The sequence below is a fragment of the Hibiscus syriacus genome, unplaced genomic scaffold, assembly GCF_006381635.1.
Source record: "Hibiscus syriacus cultivar Baekdansim isolate YM2019G1 unplaced genomic scaffold, ASM638163v2 tig00110163_pilon, whole genome shotgun sequence".
Taxonomy (NCBI): Eukaryota; Viridiplantae; Streptophyta; class Magnoliopsida; order Malvales; family Malvaceae; genus Hibiscus; species Hibiscus syriacus.
The window spans coordinates 219,506-240,462 of record NW_024062610.1 but is presented as its reverse complement, the minus strand read 5'-3'; the positions used below and the strand labels follow the sequence as shown (position 1 = coordinate 240,462).

Sequence of the window (20,957 nt, the reverse complement as noted above, 5' to 3'; positions counted from 1 at the left end):
CCTAATTTGAATCTGCTCGTGCATCTTCTCTTCTTCTTTTTTACCTTCAATGTTTCACGACCTTCGGTGAATAAAATTGAAATGTTTGAACCACTCGTCTTGAGGTGTTTGATCAATTTTCTTTCATTTTCTTTCATTTTCCTCATTTTCAATTTTTTCTTTTCTTTTCCTTTTCTCTTTCTACATTTCTCTTCTTTCTCTTCATGATGACAACTCAATTTGATCTTAGAGCGCATTGTATTTGGTCTGCCTCATAGTGTCATGACTTACTTCTGTAGCGAAATCCGGATTGATAATCTTCACTCGTGCGAGCAGATGTTCTTTACCTTTGCCCTCCAGTGTGGAGGGTGATCCTTGGTTTGGGTTGAATCATAAAAAAAAACTATAGGCTCAAAAGGGGACCACAAGGGATATATATATATATATATAAGGATAAATGAAACAAAGCCGTTCATCATCTCATACATGGAAGTCTTCGTAAAAGAAGTATCCCCAAGGGGACGTATATTCAGGATTAACCTTATTACGTGAAAACAATATAATTAATGCATGATAGAATTATTTCAATGATTTTATTTATTTCTTCCTCTTCTTTGTGGTCCTAGCATGCCTTTGATATGTTGCGCTCCACCTCGTCTTTCTTGCAGGAAAGGTCCTCGTCATGCCCATGGGATTTATCGAGGCTGGGGAATTGATGTCAATGATTAGTCTCTGTGTTATTTCGGGTAAGGAATCCACCAATGGTTCTTTCGGTTTTGGATGGGATATGAAAGGTCTAATCTTGCCTCTTGTCAAAAGCATATAATTAATGAAGTAGTAAAACAACCTTTAACTCAAAAAAAAAAAAATCAAGATCAAAACTTGATTCATTGCTCATGACCTTTGGAAAATGACATAAGTTCATTAAAAAATCCTTTTAAAAGGTTGAGAAAAATGACAAAAACATGTTCAAACAAGATGTTGCAAATGACAAAAAATTTCATGATGAACAAAATGGTTTATGCACAGTCAGGATGCCCCATTATTCTTCTGATGCTGTGGTGTTTGATTCGATCGAGTACTACACATTGTGCTCTGGTACTCCACTCAAGCTCGTCATCCATTGTTTCACCAATTCCTGAGTCAATGTCCCCTTTTCCACGAGCATCTCTATCTCCTTGAACAATGGCATGTCTTGCATAACTTTTACCAATCTTCCTCTTCTCGGAACCTTAGCCTTGTTTTGATTCGATCCTAATCCTTTGATTATTATGGAACTTGTTTAGGCTCAATATCCATAATTTGGGATGTTACACTTTCACTGGCCTTGGTGTGAGGTATCGACCTTTAACCAAATGGGGATACAGATCCGAGATAGAAGTTTGGAATATTTTCAATGCATTTTTAGATCTTGGGACTTTCTTTGGACGACTCGAGTAACTTGCCACCCCTTTTCTTTTGCGGTTGTGAGATCTCTGGATGTGGCATTCATTCACCTCATCAGTCTTTTCTTTTGATCGGTTGGATGTTTGGAAATGACTTTCAAGTTTCCTTTGTTGATTGCATCTTCAATTGACTCTCCAGCCACCATAAGATCCTTGAAATCCTTCGTCGAATTTCCCAACATTAACTCAAAGAAAGGAGCTGGAAGAGAATCGTGAAACATATGTGATATTTCCTCTTTTACCAAAGGAGGTTGAACTTGCGCTACCATTCCTCTCCATCTTAGGGCATATTCTTTAAAGCTCTCAGTAGCTTTCATCCTTATCTTTTGAAGGTGATGACGTTTTGGGGCTAAGCCTTTAACATATTGATATTGCCCCAGAAAAGCATCAGCTAGGTTGACCCATGTCTTGATCTGCTATTTGTTCAAACGATTATACCATACTACAACTGGACCAGCAAGACTGTCATGGAAGAAATGAATCAACAACTTATCATCATCTAAATACCCTTCCATCTTTCTGCAAAACATTTTTCAGATGAATTAGGGGGCAATTGGTGCCATCATATTTCTCAAAATTAGGCACGTTAAATTCATGCGGGATGACCAAATCTGGGACCAAAATGAGTTCTCTGGCTTCTAATTCCTTGTGAGAGGCATTAACAACCTTCATATTTTTTAACGGCTTCATTCAACCACTTGAATTCTTTTTCAAATTGCACATAATTGATGAGGCTCTTCCCTTGGCTTGAGTTAGATGCTCCGGGGCAAACTATCACTCTTGATGGATTAGCATGATGACATTGATTTCCTTTATCATCCATCCTTCCTGTACCAACAGCTCGTGGTGCCAACACCTAGATCATTTGATTCGATGTGCCTTGCAGAGAACCCGATGTTTGATTTCTTGTACCGTGTTGTAACTCAACCGACTTCTCTTGCAACTGATCTTACGATTCCTTATTATATTACTCCATTGCTTCCATTTGTTTGTCCATGATGATGAGGAAGTAGTATGAATGAATGATCTTGTTATTACTGTTACATAATCTTCCATAAGTTATTCCATGTTTTCATAATTAATGTATGTAAAATGCTTAAATAAATACATGCAATGCAAATGCAAAATGCAAATGCACGAGGTGCTAATCCCGAAAGTGACCACTTATAGAACAACCGTTCACTTAGACAACAAGAATCAGTAAGTACACCATGTAGTCAAAATACAATTGTGAGTCTCATCTCTTCATTTCCTTGAGTCGTACTCTTCATGGTTCTGATATTGCACCTCCAAATCGTCGGCGTATTCCATCACCGTTGATGACGTCGAATGTCTTGAATCTTGAAATCTTCATTCTTACCTCCCATGTGATGTAGTCTTCATGTCTTATGAAGGGTCTTCATGTCTCTATGAATGGTCTTCTCATCTTTATGAACGGTCTTCTCTTCTTTATGAACGGTCTTCTCATCTTTGGTACGACTATATCTATCCCTTGAGTCAACATCTTCACCTTTGCACTTTAAAGGAATTCTTCAATCAGCTTCAATCTCTTCATTCATCGGGTGTCCTTCTTCATGGATCGTTTGAATCTCTGGATCTCTTGGTTTTGACTACATGGTGGAGAATTTCTTGCCTCAATATGGTCAGCCTTTTGTTAGTCAATCACTTGTGAATTAACACCCTCGATGACATGAGGATGCAAAATCAAAATAAATACACTAAAATGGGCACAACAAAAATGGGTTAGTACATAAATAAACAACAAGATGGTAGATACCGTAAACATCAAATAAAACCTACCCTCACATGCTGACTACCCAATCATGCTTTAGTAGATCCTACCCGACATGATATCTACCCACATGTTTTGTCATTCATAAAAGATCCTAACCGCATTGTATCTAATTCACATGATTCGTACGAAAATATAAAGCCTAACCGCATGCTTTTCTAGTTCTCATACTTATTGTAAAAATGAATTCGAGGAAAAGGTTAGAATGAGTCTCCCCTTTATATCTGCAGACAAAAATTCAACATAAAATGGGCAAAGTTTAGATATCACTAAAAAGGGTCCTCGAATTGTCCTGTGCTGGTGCCCACTTGGGCTTGCCAGACCCTCGATCCTCACCCATATAGGCTTAAAACGGATCAAGTTCAATTCAAGAGGATACATTTCCTACGTCCATGCGAGGAAACTCAATGTTTCACTCGTAAACATAAGGCATGTACCCCAGAGGTTACTTGCTAAAGCCCATGCGGAGAAAAGTAATTTTTCTCACGTAAGCGTAGCGTTCACCCCTACCTAACGGGACAAAGCACAGTTAGAAGGCTCTAAATATCAAAATGGTTGTTGCAACAGTAAAGGAGAAACCCATAATCCTTTCCCTCGATCCAAGAAACACAACAAACTAAAGTGAAGGTCAAAAAACTGAAACATGTAAATCACACGTTAGTACAACTATTTATTTGTTAATTAAAACGCAAATTAAAATGCAAACAACAATTTAAAACAAATCAGGGATCAAAAATCAAATTAAAGTGAACTTACGACTTTCGTTTGCAAAGACAATTAATTAATCGACTATAGGCCTGACTCTCTAAAAGTCCCCAGCGGAGTCGCCAAGCTGTCGAAACGATTTTTAACTCACTGGGCGAGCGAGATTTTGGAAAACCGCGTCATTTTTAATTATTCTCTTTTCAATTGAATTTTTAATTAAAAACAGTGCGATTTTAGAAAATCTCTCGTTTCGAAAAATTGGAAATTCCTTTATGATAAAAATATAAGGTTCGAGGAGTCGCCACCAATCTTTGATTAAGGTGTGATTGGGCACCCAAAAACGTTGTCATTTTAAACAAAAATTAATTTTAATTAAAACGACAAATTTACCGTCTACGTTACCAAAATCCAAGTTCGGGAGTCGGTTACGTGTGGGGAAGGATTAGCACCCCCACTACGCCCTAAATCGGTACCTGATCGATTAATTAATGTCTTTGGAACGAATTTCACAAGTTCGAGTTTAATTTAATTAATGATCCCTTTAAACAACAAAAATGCAAATTTGTAATATTGAAAAGCAACAAAATATGTTAATTTAAAATTACCAAGTCATTAGAAAGATAAAGGATATTCGATTATTTAAAAATATCGAGACCAGATCTTTAGGTGAGTTCTAACGATCTTTTCTCAAATAATTTAAATGGCCGAATATTTCTTTTTCTTTCACTCCCAAATTTAAAGTGAAGAATCAATTTTTTTGTGACACTGTTGGGATACACTTTTAATTTAAAATCGTCTATTTCTTTTTCTTTCACTCCCAAATTTAAAGTGAAGAATCAATTTTTTTGTGCACTGTTGGGATACACTTTTAATTTAAAATCGTCAAAACGACCCTCTGGTAAGTTAAGAGAAGCCATTCCGATAGTTTTAAGTTAAAAGAGTATTACCCTTAATCCGATTATGTAATGGTATGGAATCATGCTTATGAGGATATCATACACATAATGATATGAAAATGCCAAAACTTATATGCATCCTAATAAAAGGTAAATACCAATATTCACAATGTTAATTTATTCGACATATTAAATAAAATGAAGCAAGGCACAAAGTATCCTTTATACTTAGTATATGCAATATAAGCATGCAAAAGACCATATTAACATTAATAATTAAATTACACATAATATTACATGTAATCATGAAAACATAAAAACAACAATAACTTAAATGAATAAACACTTAACTCTTAATGCTAAATTCATAGATTAAACATGATCAAGTCATAGAACACTAATAATATATTTCATGTACTAAAATCAGAATAAACCATGAATATATGCAGGACTAAACTGTATCTTCGATGCCCTAAACTGCTCAAACTACGTCGTTTTGATAATCCGATATATATGTTATATTAGGTAAAATTGAACCCTAATTCCATTTCATTTTCCAGCAGCCGCAACCTTCTTCTTCCCTCAACTCTCTCCTCTTCTCTTATGGCCACCCTTCGAGAGCTTCAAAGCTCTCATCTCGTAATCACCGCTAGTAAGCTTGGAAAAGAAGAACGAACGCCTAAAACGCCACCACCTTTCATCACAATCTCCCAACACGTTACTCTAACCTCCCTAAACTAACATGCAAGCACTTGGTCGACCTAAGGACGCAACCCCCGGCAGCTCTAGTCCTGATCAACGACTCCGAATCACGGTAAAGCAAGGTAAGTGAGACATTTCTCTCATATTTGCTATAGTTTGTGTGTATTTTTGCTTGGAAAACCGAAAGGTAGCTGCTGATGGATTTATGACTTTTTCGAAATGGGTTTTAATGAAGGATGATGAGTTCCTCTTTTTTAGTCTTTTGATTCGATGAAAAACAGAAAGAAAACACAAATTTGTAAAATCAGATTTAGGAAACAACCTGTAACTTGATTCTGATTTCGTTTGTCTATTTTTTTCTTTATTTTCGAGAAAAGTAGAAATTATGGGAAGAGCTTTTATTACCTTTGTTTTCTGCTGCTGATGAACCCCTCTGTTTTAGTTATCTTTCTTTTTTGTTACAATCGATCCCCCCTCAATACTGACGGTTACGCGTCTGAGCCAACTGACCCCATGGATGCGTGTGTTCCTTCAGGTAACTCGATCCTCTCTCTAATCTGGTTTTTTATTCGAAATGACACAAGCAAACACACAAAGAGGAACTCTGTTGCTTCAAAAATGAAGAGATCAAAAACGTTTTAATTTTTGTTCCAATATATTTATCTAAAATCGAAGGGGAAAACCCTCGGTTTACAAAGTATTTTCTGCGAAAATGGGTGAAGAAAACCCCCAGTACATTGCTTTCAAAATAAAAATTAAAAACGATGCCCTCTATTCTCCAATCTTTTTTGAATCGAAAGGATCAGACCCCCCGTTTCCCTCCTTCCTTTCTCCCCTGTTGATGGTCTCCTTTTCAATTGATATCCCCCCGTCATTCTCCATTGATTGTTGTCTTTCCTATTGGTTTCTAGTCCTGTTGAATGCCCTCGTTCTTCGCGTGTTGTAGGTCACGGGTGATGGGGAGCCGAGCTTGTCTGCTCGGGTATGGTCCTGGCAGGAGCTTCTGGGAGTCTCGTTCAGTGGAGCCTGGGCACAGGGTCTTCACGTGTGGAACGTGGGTAGCACGGGTTGCTGGGGTGTCGACAGGCATGGGAAACAGCTTGCTGTTCGGTGCTGTTGATAGCCTCGAGGACTTCTCGTTGGGGGTGCTCGGGCTATTGGCTGACATGTATGGTATTCCATGGGAACCAAGATATTGGGTATTTCATGTGGGCAGCTTGGTTTTATGGTTCCCAATGTCTTCACGTGGGCAGCAATAGCATCGTGTTAGAGCTGGAAATAGTGCCAAATGGATCGAGTCTGGTGTAATGGGTTTTTATTTTGAGACTGCTGTTGGACTTGAATCTCGAACTTGCATTTAATTTGGCTTGTAATTGGACTTCAAAGACGTAAATGGTCTTTAGACACTTAAATTTGTATTTGGGATTAAATTTCAAACTGTGCCTTAATTTCCAAAATGAACCTATACGACTTAGTCCAATTAAACACCTCAAGCTTTCAAACGTAAACTTTCATGATTTATCTTTTGAAATAATTCATCATCGAGCACAAACATCTTCAACTTAACTCTCGATCGTCTTCAAATGAATTTAAATGGCCCGGACAAAATTAGGGTATTACACAAACGACAACAGTACGATCTAATGGGCATATGCTTTTGCATCGATTACCATAATATCTAAATAAAGGAAATTGAGGCTATCGATTCCGGTTAGTCTCTTGATTTATCATGTTTTCTCAGTAATCTTGCTATCAAAAGGACTTAGATAGTGCCATGATCAGAAATATGGTAACAAACTTGTGGTTGCTAATGTTTAGAAATTTGTCATGCTTGAATTTCATGATTAATTTATAATTATTAAGAGCAACAGTAAACATGCATGACAAGGTTGTTTTCCTGCATTTAAATATTGGAAACATTAGTATTATAGCTGTTAAATACTTCTTAAAAGTCGTTTGTAATCCATTAATATTTGAATATTTACAAATTTTATATTATAATAAGCATTAATAGTATTATGATTTCATAATAAGCATTAATGGTATTAAAAGGTCTTATGGACTAAAGGAACAAAAAAAAAAGTTTTAGTTTTCAAAATAATTTTTTAATGAATTGTCTTTATATTGCAAAACTGAAAAGATAATGGAGACGTGTGTTTATTGCTTTCGAATGGTATTAGGCTATTATCAATATATACTAGTCAAATAGTATAATAAAAGCAATATTTATTGATAATTCATTGGGGATTTTAATGCATAATAATGCATGAAATGTTGGTATGAATATTATTTCGGTTCCTTTCATGTATAAAGCAATTAGCTTTATACTATATTAGCATTCATTGTGCTTACTGCTTTAAAATGCATTTATTGCTTTTAACGTGTATACATAGCTATATTGGTGAATTAGCTATTTTCTCATTTTAATGAATATATATTGCTATTATACGTGGGTATATATTGCTAATATTTGTGCAATAAAGATTATGATTTAATGACTCCATTATAATGGAAATTGATTCTCTTAGAGAATAACAACCTTTGGTTCACGTGGAGATGTGTAACAATTTATTTTCATGTGGGGTAAGATTATTCAGTTTTTGAATAGTAAGTTGAAAAATAAATGTCAACTCTCTTGTCGTACTAATAATTTTCTTTGAGAAATTTGTAAAGTTACAGGAAATATGTAATTTTTTGAGAAATATGGAGCTGGTAAAGCTGAAATGAGAAGATTCTCCAAAATCGAATAGTTGTTATTCTATTTGATTTCCACAATCTACCGAAGATAAGGAACCAAAATCTCAAAGATATGGATATTATTACTATAAGTAAATTATTTTTATTTTATTACTGCTAGTAAAATATTTTTGTGACTAACCATATGTAATCTTCATTTGAATTCAGAAGATTCAAAAGAGATGATGGTTCAGATGAAGTGATTGTCATGATAGATTTTGGGTCCTAATGCAAAGGTTGAAGTAGCATGCATGGTGAGGATGAACAAGTCTATTTGGAAATTATGATTCTACCTGCGAGGTCAGACTATTATTACTTATTAATTTATGCTTATAATGATACATGAATTAGTATAGATGTGCCTTTGAGTTAGTCTTTAAAACTTAGTGGAAATACTATGAAATTAGATAAACCACTAGTAAAGACTAAGGTAGTGCTACTAAGGATAAGGTAGTAGTGCAAGCCCGAAATATATATGCTTAATAAGATACTATTGTGATTAAAAGTATCAAGCATAATTCTTTAAGAAGCCTTAAGAAAGAGAAAATCTATAAATGGTTTATTGGAAAGCAGTGTAATGAGTATGAAAGTGCATGTCTAGGATCGGTTCTATGAAGACTTGGTACTTAAGCGTGCTTGGTGCACCACCTCTCTTTCATAGAAACCTACTTGGTGCATTGTTCATTACTATGCTCACTATTCCAATTGATAAAATACTATGACAAGATATAACTCTTTAAACTTAGTGTAGAAGTTAAAAGAGTAGAGATTAATTTGATTGAGTGGAATACCTAACTTAGTCATAGTAAATAAAATATATGATGATCTCTTTAAGGCTAATACGTTGAATATCATGAATAAGAATATGATAAACACAATTGCTACTAAAAGTGTGTTGTAGCTATTGATTTTCCTAAGGAGAGGAAAGAAAAGAGATTATATATTTTAGAATTTGTGCTAAAATCTATTGTTTTAAACTTGAGATCATTTTTCCTTATGTTAGGAAAAAATTGAAATTCATTTTGAATGAGTAAAAGTCATAAAGAATTTCATATTGGTTTATGCATTTTAATCTTAATGATTTGTAACTTCTCATAAATTTGAGAATTATGTGTAAACAAAACTTGAGTTTGTTAAAATATAGTTTTATGGCTAAAACTCATAACAAACTTTACTCTAGTATGAGTGAGTATTTGTTTACACGTTTTACAAGACACTTATGGATATCCTAAAATGTTAGAAATGTGGGGTGTCTTAAAATGTAGATTAAATGCATAAACTTAAATAAAAAAATATTCTATCAACTTCTGCTAGTATTCCTGCTAGGTCTTCTCAAGAAATTGATTTCGAGACTAGAAGAAGTAAAAGGATATTTGGACCAAATTTTATCACTTCCTTTATTTCTGAGATAAATGATTTAGACTCTCTTTCTGATCATATAGCTTAAATATTATATGAGGATCCTAAAAAAGTTATAAGATCTATCGATGCTAGTTTCTAGAAAAACGCTTTTAATGATGAACTAGAATCAATAATGTCTAATCATACTTGGGAATTAGTTGACTTGCCTAGATGATTTAAACCAATATGTAGCAAATGAATCTTCCGGAAGAAAATGAGACCAGATGGTTTGATTCAGTGGTACAAGGCAAGGCTAGTTGTCAAAGGGTTCACTCAAAAGTTTGTTTTACACTATTTTGATTCTTACTTCCCCGTTATCAACATCTCAAAGATCCGTGCATTATTTGTACTAGCCTCTATTCATAAGTTGTAAGTACATCAAATGGATGTTAAGATTGTATTTTTGAATGGAGATCTAGATGAGGATATCTATATGGGAACAATGGTACAAGAAATTTCATAAAACTATACTTAGTTTTGGTTTTGTTGTGAATGGTTCAGATGCTTGCTTGTATTCGAGGATGTTTGGTACTGATTGCGTCATCATAAGTTTTGTATGTTGATAACATGTTGATTTTCAGTTCTAACATTGAGTTAATTAACAAAACAAACGGTTTCTTGTCCACTAAATTTGAGATGACAGATATGGGAGAAGTTGATGTAATCTTAGGAGTCAAAATTACTGGAAATAGATTTTCTCTATTTCAAGCACACTATCTTGAGAAAGTGTTAAAGAAATTTGACAATTTTGATGTCGTCCCTGTTCGAACCCTTGTGACACTAGCATATATCTCTTTAAGAATAAAGGAAGTAGCGTTTCCCAAACATAATATGCTAAATTAATCGGAATTTTAATGTTCTTAAAGAACTATACTCGACCTGATATTGCTTATGTTGTGAGTAGACTAAGTAGATATACTCACATAATCCGAGTGGTGAACATTGGATTGCTCTTAGACGCTTACTGAAGTATCTTAAGTGTACTTTGGACTGGAAACTTGAGTTTGTTGGCTATCCTGTGGAACTGGAAGGATATTGTGATGCCAACTGAGTTTCTGATAATGATGAGGTAAGCTCTATGAGTGGGTATGTTTTTACTTTAGATGGAGCATCATTCTCGTAAAAATCATCAAAGCAGACTTGTATTGCTCGTTCTACCATGGAGTCAGAGTTTATAGCTCTTGACCTAGCTGGGTAAGAAGCCGAGTGGCTCAGAAGCTTGTTAGCAGATATTCCGTTGTGGGAGACCGACTCCTTCAGTTTCATTGTTGTGTGATTCACAAGCTACGATATGTGTGGCTTTGGTAAGAAAATACACATTCGCATAAGACATGAATCAGTTAGACACTTAATAAAGAATGGAGTGCTCTCTTTAGAGTATATGAAGTCGAAGAGGAACCTAGCAGATCCGCTTACCAAAGGGTTAAGTCGGAAGCTGGTCCTAGATTCGTCGAGGGGGATGGGACTCAAGCCCATTGGTTGAGGAATTCATGGTGGATACCCAACTTAGTTATCTAAGTTCCATGTGGTCAAACGAAACCATGGAAAGACTCATAGTGCACATTCCTACTGCCTATCCCTATGATGAATAATGTACATGCCCAGGATGAGCTTAATTGCTCTTAATAAATTCATAGCCCAGGCTTTGGGTGGTCTTAGTGAGAAAGACTTGATGAATTTACCGATTTTGGCTGAATATTTATTCTTAATAAGTTCATAACCCAGAGTGAGTGGTTTGTCCTAATGAGAAGAAAATAATGAACTTACCGACAGAAAGGTTGAGTTTGTTAAACTCTTAATAAATTCAAATCTAAGAATTTGGATGTTCTAGTGAGAAGAACTTATTGAATTTACCGATTATTGAGGATGAATATTTATTCTTAATGACTTCTTAGCCCAGAGTTTGGGTGGTTCATTAATAATGAACTTGAAGAAAGTCACCATATCCTTTTGAGGTTGAGCTATTATAAAAGCTCTTAATTATTTCACATCCCTTTTAAGGGTGGTTTATGTTGAGATAAACTTGATGAAATAACATATGTGAGAAGGGTTAACCGCCTTCTATGAAATGTTGGGCCATTTTTCTAGCACACTTACTAGAATCCTGAGGAAGATGGCCAAATATATACTTTTGTATATATATATATATATCTTACACATCGAGGACTCAGGTGGATGAAGGGGTTAGTTGTGTGTTATGAGTTTACCCCATCTTAAAAAGTTCCAGACTAGTTTCACTTATCTAAGATAAGGATTGCTCATCATCACTATGTACTAGTTCCAGATATGTTCACTAGTGCTTAAACAACTAATCTCGCTATTGCTTTTCTGGAAAGATTGTTTTCGAGTTTCAGAAGAATTTTTTCGCATTAGTGGGGGAATGTTAGTAATGCTCAATCCCACATAGAGTTGGAAATACTAGTGGGAATGATATTTAAGGTTTACATTCTCCATTCCCTTGTTGAGTGATAGAGAACAAGGCGTGGTAATACATGTCTTTGACACGTCCACACGGATGCTATCTTTTTAGAGAAAATTCGTAAGGAATTTTTCTCTGAAAGATTAAATGAAACATGTGAAAGATTCATATGATATTTATATGCTACTGAGACTGTTAAAGTTCGAATATTTCAGATGATAACAGTTGATTATTAGTTGTCTGAAATTAAATAAATTAAACAGTTATTTTTCTAAATTAAATCAGAATTTAAGATGTATCTGGACTGATTTCCAGCTTTGTTTATGGGAGGGACAAGCTGTTAATATCAGGAGTTATATGATTTAATTTCAGGAGTTATAACTGTTTAATTTTTATGCAATGAACATGGACTCTTTTTTGAGTCAGATTCATCAAGAGGAGTTACAAAAAGGGTTTAAATTCAGAATTAAAATCAAATTTAATTTGATTTTCTTGTTGGACGGATTTACCTTTACTTCTAGCCTATAAATAGATAGCTAAATTCAGCTTCTCAACACATACTCTCTACAATTAGAATTCACTGTCAAACTGTTTTCTAAAGTTGTTCTCTTCGTGCTTTCCGATCAGAAGTGCAATACCGCCAGCAATCCACTCCGGTTTCGGGTGTATGAAATTTGGAGCGACCGTGTTAATCTCGGGGGACGATCCGCCTATTGGAGCGATTACACACATCGGGCGAATTAGTTTCTAAGGCAGTGGTTATACCACGACACGGTTTACGAATCTGTTACTTTTCAATTATTGTTTATTTTTCATGTAAGTGGTAACGGTGTGGTTTTACAGTCTATTTTACCAACAAAGAACAGCTATGAGTTTTCACACTGAAATATGCATCGAAATCGCTGGAATTGAGACAAAATCCAGGAAGGAAACAAGCTAAAGATTCAACAGAAATTTTTGACGTGTAGAAGCCTGTAATTTGATTTTGTGACGCAGGAGACCATAATTCTCGAAGAGGGCTTAGTATTTTTATTATATATTATACTTGTAAAAAAAGTAGTTTTATATTAATTATAAGGTACAATTATTTTTAATACTTGATTTTAAGAGTTTAATTTTCTTTAATATTTATTGTTATGAGTTCACTTTTTTTCCAAATATTTATTATTGGGTCAACTCTTATAATTTATTTTTTTTCTAATGTTTGTACAAGTGTCCAATTTTTTTTAATATTTTTTCTAATATTTGTTATTAAAGGCTCAATTATTTTCAATAATTATTATTAGTAGCTCAATTTTTTAAATATTTGTTATTAAAGACATACTTTTAAAATTTTAGTGCTTTTTATTAGAGGTCCAATTTTTTCAGTATATGTTATTATGAGTATACTTTTAAATTTGTTTTTAATATTTTTTTTATTACGAACCTATTTTTTTAAAAACTTGTTATTGTAGAGTTGCCCTTAAAATTTATTTTTATAAACACTTATTATTAGGAACAATTATTAAACGGTTTGTAACCACAACGATGATCGTTATGTAATGATAATAACATTGTCCGAAACCGTGATATTCACAATCTTTGTCCACACTAGCATATGTTATTAAAAATCCACAATCGCGATACTTATAGTAATCACAATATCATGTGTTATGCCTACAATAACGATAAATGTAACACGACTGAATACACAAATGTAAATTATAACTTAAATTCTTACTTAGATACCTGATTTTTTTTAATTCACTTCAGACCATCAAAATCTCAGAAATGGGCCTGTATATAAGTTGCAGACATCTTCACTGTCGACGGCAATAGAATCTTCACTTCCGGTGGTGGCTTTTGTGAAAGTCACTCAATTGATAAAACACCCCCGTACTCAGCCCACAGATTTTATTTTACGTAATTTCTCATTTATTTTTTAAAATTGTCTTTTCTTTTTTTATATGTATTTTAGTGATTAAAAAAACTCTATTTATTTCATTAAAGTTTCCTTTTTATGTTTTAAAATTGTCTCATTTAAGTTATTCTTATAAAAAATAAACAACTTTTACTAGATACATTTTTCATGTTACTTTTTTAAAAAAAATTTCAATAAAATAAAATTTAACTTTTATAAGACAAAACTGTCATTTTAATTTTTCTACAACAAATCTTTTACACAATTTGTTTTTTAAAACTATGTGAAACGTCAATATAAATGGGACAGAAGAGTAGTTAATTAAGCTATGTCATACTGACATTAAAAAGTTAAGGACATAATTATTGAAAGAATTATTGCATAAAGTTTAATTATTAAACTAAAATTTTTAAAGTACAATGATAATAGAAAAAAGAAAAAAAAATTGATTGCTAATTATGTAATTTACCCTAGAAAAAAGTAACATCGGGCATTGGCTGTTAATAACTTATATATGTTATAGAGAAGAAATAATGTTGGCTGTTAATAACTTATATATGTCATAGAGAAGAAATAATGTTCAAATGGGTGTTTAATTGTGTATTTCGGTTAACCAACTAAATTGAATTACTCAAATTTTATTAATCAAATTTTTTATTAACTGTTAATCAAATCGAAGTTTTTCTAAAAAATTAACCGAATCGAATTAAGTTCAGTTAATTAATCGGTTAACCGAATTAACATAAATTTATAAATAATATATAAATAATATATATTATATATTAAATATTTAATATTATTGATTTATTCGGTTAATTCGATCGGTTAATTCAATTAATACCGAGTTTAAACACCCCTAAAACTAAATTATATATATATATATATATATTTAATAATTTTGGTTAATTAACGGATTTTAAACAAAATTAACCGAAATCGAAATTTGAAAAAAAATATTAATCGTTAAATGACTGAACCCAAAATTAACCGATCGATTAACCGACCGAAATTTTGATTTAGTCAGTTAATTCGGTTTTAGCCGAACAATGAACACCCCTAGCTGTTATATCTTATGGTTCATGCTATTTATCTCTCTTCTATAATTTTGAACATTATTTCTTCTCTATGACATATATAATTTATTAACAAGTGATTCATTAACTCGGTTCGTCAATTATTAGGGTGTTTATTGAACGAGTTGATCGTGAGTTAGGTAGTGTTCGATTTGTGTCCGTTAAAAAAATTTATTGTTCGACTCAACTCTTTGCTCGTCAAAATTTTGTTTGACTCGTGTTTGTTAAGAAAACTTGATGCTCGACTCGTGCTCGTTAAGCTCACCAAAAATTTTTGTCTTATACTTTTAACTATAGGTAAAATATACTAATACTATATAGAGCTTAATATAAACGTAAATTGATAAATTTAATCAAAAAATTATCAAAAGATTGTATGAAAATCTAAACTCCAAAATAAAAATCTACAAATATATTAAAATAATAATTAGGATTTAATTAGGGGCGTAGTAAAATAATAAATATTTATTAATAACTTAATATTTTATTAAAAAATAATAGATTAATCTTTTATCATCAATTAGTAAATTAGTAATTTTTAATGAAATAATTTTTTTAAAGATAATTAGTAAAAAATTATAAAAAAAATTAACGAATTCCTCACGAATTAATCGAATCGAATTGAACTTTGCTTAACTCAACTCGTTAAGGTCAAATTTAAACTCAAATTCAAATCAACTCAACCCGAATCAAATTTTTATCAAATTTTAATCAAATCGAATTAGAACTGCTTAACTCAATAATCACCCTATCAATTACATTGCCTTTTTTCTCCCAGTAGACACCAATCATTTAATGACCATAATTTGTCTTGCACGAAAGAATACTTCATAATAAAATCAAGCATCCTTGTTATAAAAAATCCTCATAGAACGTAACAACCCCCTAATTATCCAATATAATTATACCCAAATGCCATTATTACCTTACTTATTAAACCTAAATAATCTTACAGACAAGGGCTTTACAGTCAATTCGATGGCGGTAAAAAATCCCAGGCGTAAGACCATTATTGCTCGTAACATCAAAGGCATCAAAGCCACTAATAGAAAATGGTTTTGAAAAGGCCTTCGTCCTCGAACCCACCATATATGACAACAAAAAACAAAAAATCAGGGGAAATGGAGCTAACAAAATAAATGGCCGGCCGACATTTGTAGAATAAAAAACGAAGTGAAGCTTTGAAGAAAAATGGCGGAGCTTGGGTTTCAAGAGCAAAGCTCAGTGAGATCAGGTTATAGAGTTGGATCTGCGAGCCCTGACTCTGTTATATTCACTCTGGAATCGAATTTCAGCCTCTTCTCTTCGGCTTCCGCCAGTGTCGATCGTTGTTCTTTTGCTTCTGATGCTCATGAACACGATTCTCTCTCTTCCAAAATCTCTTTCGTAACTTCTCTAATCGCTCAACATTTTATCATCTCTAATTTTCAGTGCGATAAGGAAAGCAAGATATAACGGTGTACATTGTGATCGATCATAGTTGGAAAACTTGCATGTTTTTTCCTTACATGTTATAAGTTTTTTTTTTGTTCTTTTTCCATTCTTTTGGGAAAAGGGGGGGGGGAGGGGAACAAGTTTTTGAAATTGAATTGTGAATGTCTTTTGCATCATCTGGCAGCACAAGAAAGTGGAGATCGGATCAAAGCTATAACAGTCCATAAGCACATTCGTCTCTCCAGAAAAGGAGGAAAAGTGAAAGGTACTTTCAATGTTTTCTTTCACTATTAGCTTCTTTAGAAAATGTGAAACCTGAAATTGCACCAAAAAAGAAAACGAATAATCGACAAAAAAAAATCAAATTCACTCACACTGATTGCCGTTGTCCATTTGTTCGCCCCCTCCTTTGTTCCCTTTCGGGATACTACGCTGTAAAAAGAAGAAGAAGAAGAAGAAGAAGAAACGATGCAGCTCACACAGAGCACGAAACTCAGAGATTCAGCAAGTTCTCCCTAGCTCTTAAAGGTACCCTTAGTTTTTTTTTTTCCAAAAAAACAACTTGTATTTGCTTTGGCTTACTATATTTCGAAAAGTATATTTGTAATTTGTATAAATTAGAGTGTCAGGATAGGACTAGATCTGACGCTTTGCTGAAGAATCCTGATTGGCGAAGACCGGCTTCATTAGATCTAAATAATATCTCTGGTTTGTCTCCACGGTGGAGGGCTGTGAAGAAAAACTCGGTTGTGTCGCGGAAATTGAGTGCATTTCCTAGTCCTGGGACACCCAATTATCATCATCACTCTAACTTTGGGATGCAGAAGGGTTGGAGTTCTGAGCGTGTGCCATTGCACAACAATGGGGGAAGGAGGCAGGGGAATGCTGCTGGGTTGTTGGCTTTTAACAATGGAAGGGCTTTGCCTTCAAAATGGGAAGATGCTGAGAAATGGATTTGTAGTCCTATTTTTGGGGAAACTGGTACAAAGTGATTGATAAGATGCATATTAGACATATATTTTATGATATTTTCTTCATATAAATATAACTAAAATTGATTAAATTATGGATTTTGATTATATTTCGTATTTTGTGGATTAGGTTGAAGATTTGGATAAAACAAGTTCAAAATCTTATGATTAGTATGATCTTCACAAAATCCCCGAATTAAGGAGGAAAAATTAGAATTCAAAAAGCTAGCAAGATCAGAAGAGGTTTTCGCGTAAGGCGTGGGCACGGCTTAATCATCCTGAACTACCGCATAAGAAGTCTTCAGTTAAGGCGTGGGTGCGCCTTACCAGACCATATAACCCTAAATTAGGGTTACAAATTTATAAGAGAAAAAGAGTTTAACGACGGTTAGAAGGCTCTTTTGAATTATTCTTATCTTTAGAAAAAGATGAGGGCATTTAAAACTTCTATTTTTATGTGATTTTCTTTAAGGGAACATTCTTTATCTAGAATAGGAAAATCCTTATAAAAGGGGAGCTAGGGCCATTAGTTTTACATCAAGTTTTACATTAAGTTTTCTTTATTTTCTTTTGGTTTTCTTTCAATTATGAGTAGCTAAATACTTTTGTTCCAACTGGAGGATAATTGAAGCTTTAGTTCTTCAAGGATTGTGAGATCTAAATAATTTTCATTGTTCTTTTACTTCTTTGCTATTTATATATCTTCTGTTTTTATTAAGAATTATTGTTTTGATTGATTGTGCAAAGGATCCGTTGTTCAATTACCAAGTTGATAAATTGCCATTTAGAACTTTAAATCTGTAATTGTTTAAACGTTCTAATATTAGTGGTAAAGTAACATGTTCGTTGGCTAGAATTGGTGGTCCCTCTAGTGATTAATGTTGTTGGTGGATTAAATCTTAAGAGCTTGTCTAGGGTTGTTCATTAACTAGGGAAATAATCAAAGAGCTTATCTTGATTATCGAGAAACTAAGGAGAGACAAGTTGTTAAAGTTTCTCAATAACCATAACCAATTTAATGAAAAGTATAAGATTTTATCATTGCATCTATGATCAATTCTTTGAACCAATTTTGAAATTATACCTTTAGTTGGATATTTGCTTAATATTAATTTCTCTCAATTTTTAGTTGATTATATCTGCTTTTTATTTTTATTTTTCTCAATTTTAAAACCCCTTTTCTTTGCTTTAATTTTCATTAAAATAAATCTACTCAATCCCTGTGGATTGGACCTTGCTTATCGCTATTACAATTTTATATTTCCAAAAGCAAGTATTATTATTTGTTGGATTCGACACCACCAGTGATCTATTGTGGCTCCACAGACAAGACCGAAATCAAAGAGTGGTCCACTTGGTCCTCCAGCGATTGCTCACTATTCTCTTTACTCTCCTGCGTTGCAGATGTTTGATGGGGAGCATATAGGTAATTTCATGGTCTGTTCTCCTTTTTCATCTTGCGTAATTGCAGCTGATGGTTTGACAACTCATTATCGTTACCATGGCGGATAATATGCTGTTCGGACTGAACCTAGCATGGCCCGTTCTTTTAGCATTCATGGATGCTCTGATGTAGCAAATCCACCGTCATTACTTTCTCGAGGTAAATGCCCATCTTTATCTAGCGAAATTTCTGGGTTAGATGTTATTATGAGCTTTGGTTTACATCAATTATCTCCGTAGGGGATGAGGCCCTTTTAGTTTTATAAGATTCACCATTAAAGTTTTTCTCCATTTTGATTGTCTTGTCATCTAAACGGATGATATATTGATAATAACAGAGTAGGTTTTTATTTCTCTGCATTGGCCAAATTTATGAAATTGATATATCTTTCTCTTAATATCATAATCCAAGAAATATCAATATAAACATTCTTTAAATCTAACCTTGATGTAATATCAAGAGATAGGTTGTCATGATAATAGTATTGACTATTATCATGTACTTTATAAGTCATCTTTCCAAGTTTTTTTTCACCAAAGATGCAGAAGAAAATCTTGATGTCGTCAAGGATGCAGCCACTGATATTTCTCAAACTGTCTCAAGAAGAGACATGGCAACCCAAATGAGCCCACAGAGTAGTACCCACTCATCTCCCAAAGAAAGGCCTTCTCTCTCCCTCCTTCCCATCGGCTCTGCCTATCATGGAACTCCCAAACATCCATTCCTCTAAATCAGAACTGAGAGACGTGCCGGTAGATGAAAGAGTCCTCATGACTAGGTGGTCAAAGAAGCATAGAGCTCGAAACACTGGGAATAGCACAGATATTATTGATTGGAGAAAAAAAAGCTGTTGATACTTGTACGTCAACATGGGATGTGACAGAGACTGGAAAGAGCATTTCCAAGTATGTACAGTTTATTACTTTGCCTCTATTTATTTAGTAAGATTATAAACCAACAACTTTTGGAAGCGAGAAAGTGCCTCGGGCAAAGAGTAAACATCCTGTTGGTTCATTACTATAGTCAAGCACTCAAAGATCCCGTCACTAACATCCTAAAATTTCTGATCAAACATTTTTGTTCCTTGTTCAACCCTGATCACATTCTTTCTCGAATAATGCTTAATTTAGAAAACATTCTGAGCCTCGTGTCAGTTTCAGGTACTAGATTGTGTGGGATTTGCCTTACGTTATTTCATAGATCTTACCTAAGAACCTGCATTGAACTTATCACTTTAAACATGTAAATAGTATAGCCTAGTTGGGTGAAATTTTTTTCTGAAATGTTCACGTCAGCTTCAGTCTTCAGATATTTTAAAAAAAACTAATCAATATTAGAGGACATTAATTTTTTTAACAGAAGTTTGATCTTGTTGGCATGCTAATTTATTCATATTTTGCAGGTTCAAAAGAGAAGAAGCCAAAATCACTGCATTGGAAAATCTACAGAAGATGAAAGCTGAGGCAGCCATAAGGAAACCAGAGGTTTCCCTTCTCCTGAAAGCATTAATTACTGAAGTGATATTAAATCAATGATCAGCCTTGATAGAGAAAAACCAAAATCATCTAGGAGTACAATTTTAATATTTCTTTCCATTCCTTCATTGTCTAGCTTGCTCATATAGATGTTAATGCTATCATGTAACAACTTGATGATTTGGAACTGAGTAGAAAGTGTTAATTGTTCTGCAATTGGTGGGACATTAGTTTTTTTCTCTTTAATAGAATATATACAAGTACTAAAAAAGGAGACAGTCATGACTAAAATTTTTGATAAAATGTGGTGAAAATGCAACAGCTTTAGCTTGACGGAAAGCTTTACTTTCTTCATCATTACTGACAAAACAATGTATTTCTCAGATGAAGCTAGAAAAGAAGAGATCGTCATCAATGGATAAGATAATGAATAAGCTAAGATTAGCTCAGAAGAGGGCCCAAGAAATGAGAAGTTCGATTCTGGCGAACCAGGCCCATCAAGCAAATACCTTGCATATGGCTATATCTTTCCGGAGAACCCGCTAGATGGGTTCATTTAGTGGTTGCTTCACCTGCCATGCTATT

The 20,957-nt window shown here is 33.7% G+C and overlaps 1 pseudogene; it reads left to right on the top strand.

Annotated features, from left to right (window-relative positions):
• The first annotated feature begins 16,874 nt into the window (after positions 1-16,874).
• On the top strand, positions 16,875-20,578 carry LOC120216755 (annotated as a pseudogene).
• Positions 20,579-20,957: the final 379 nt, after the last annotated feature.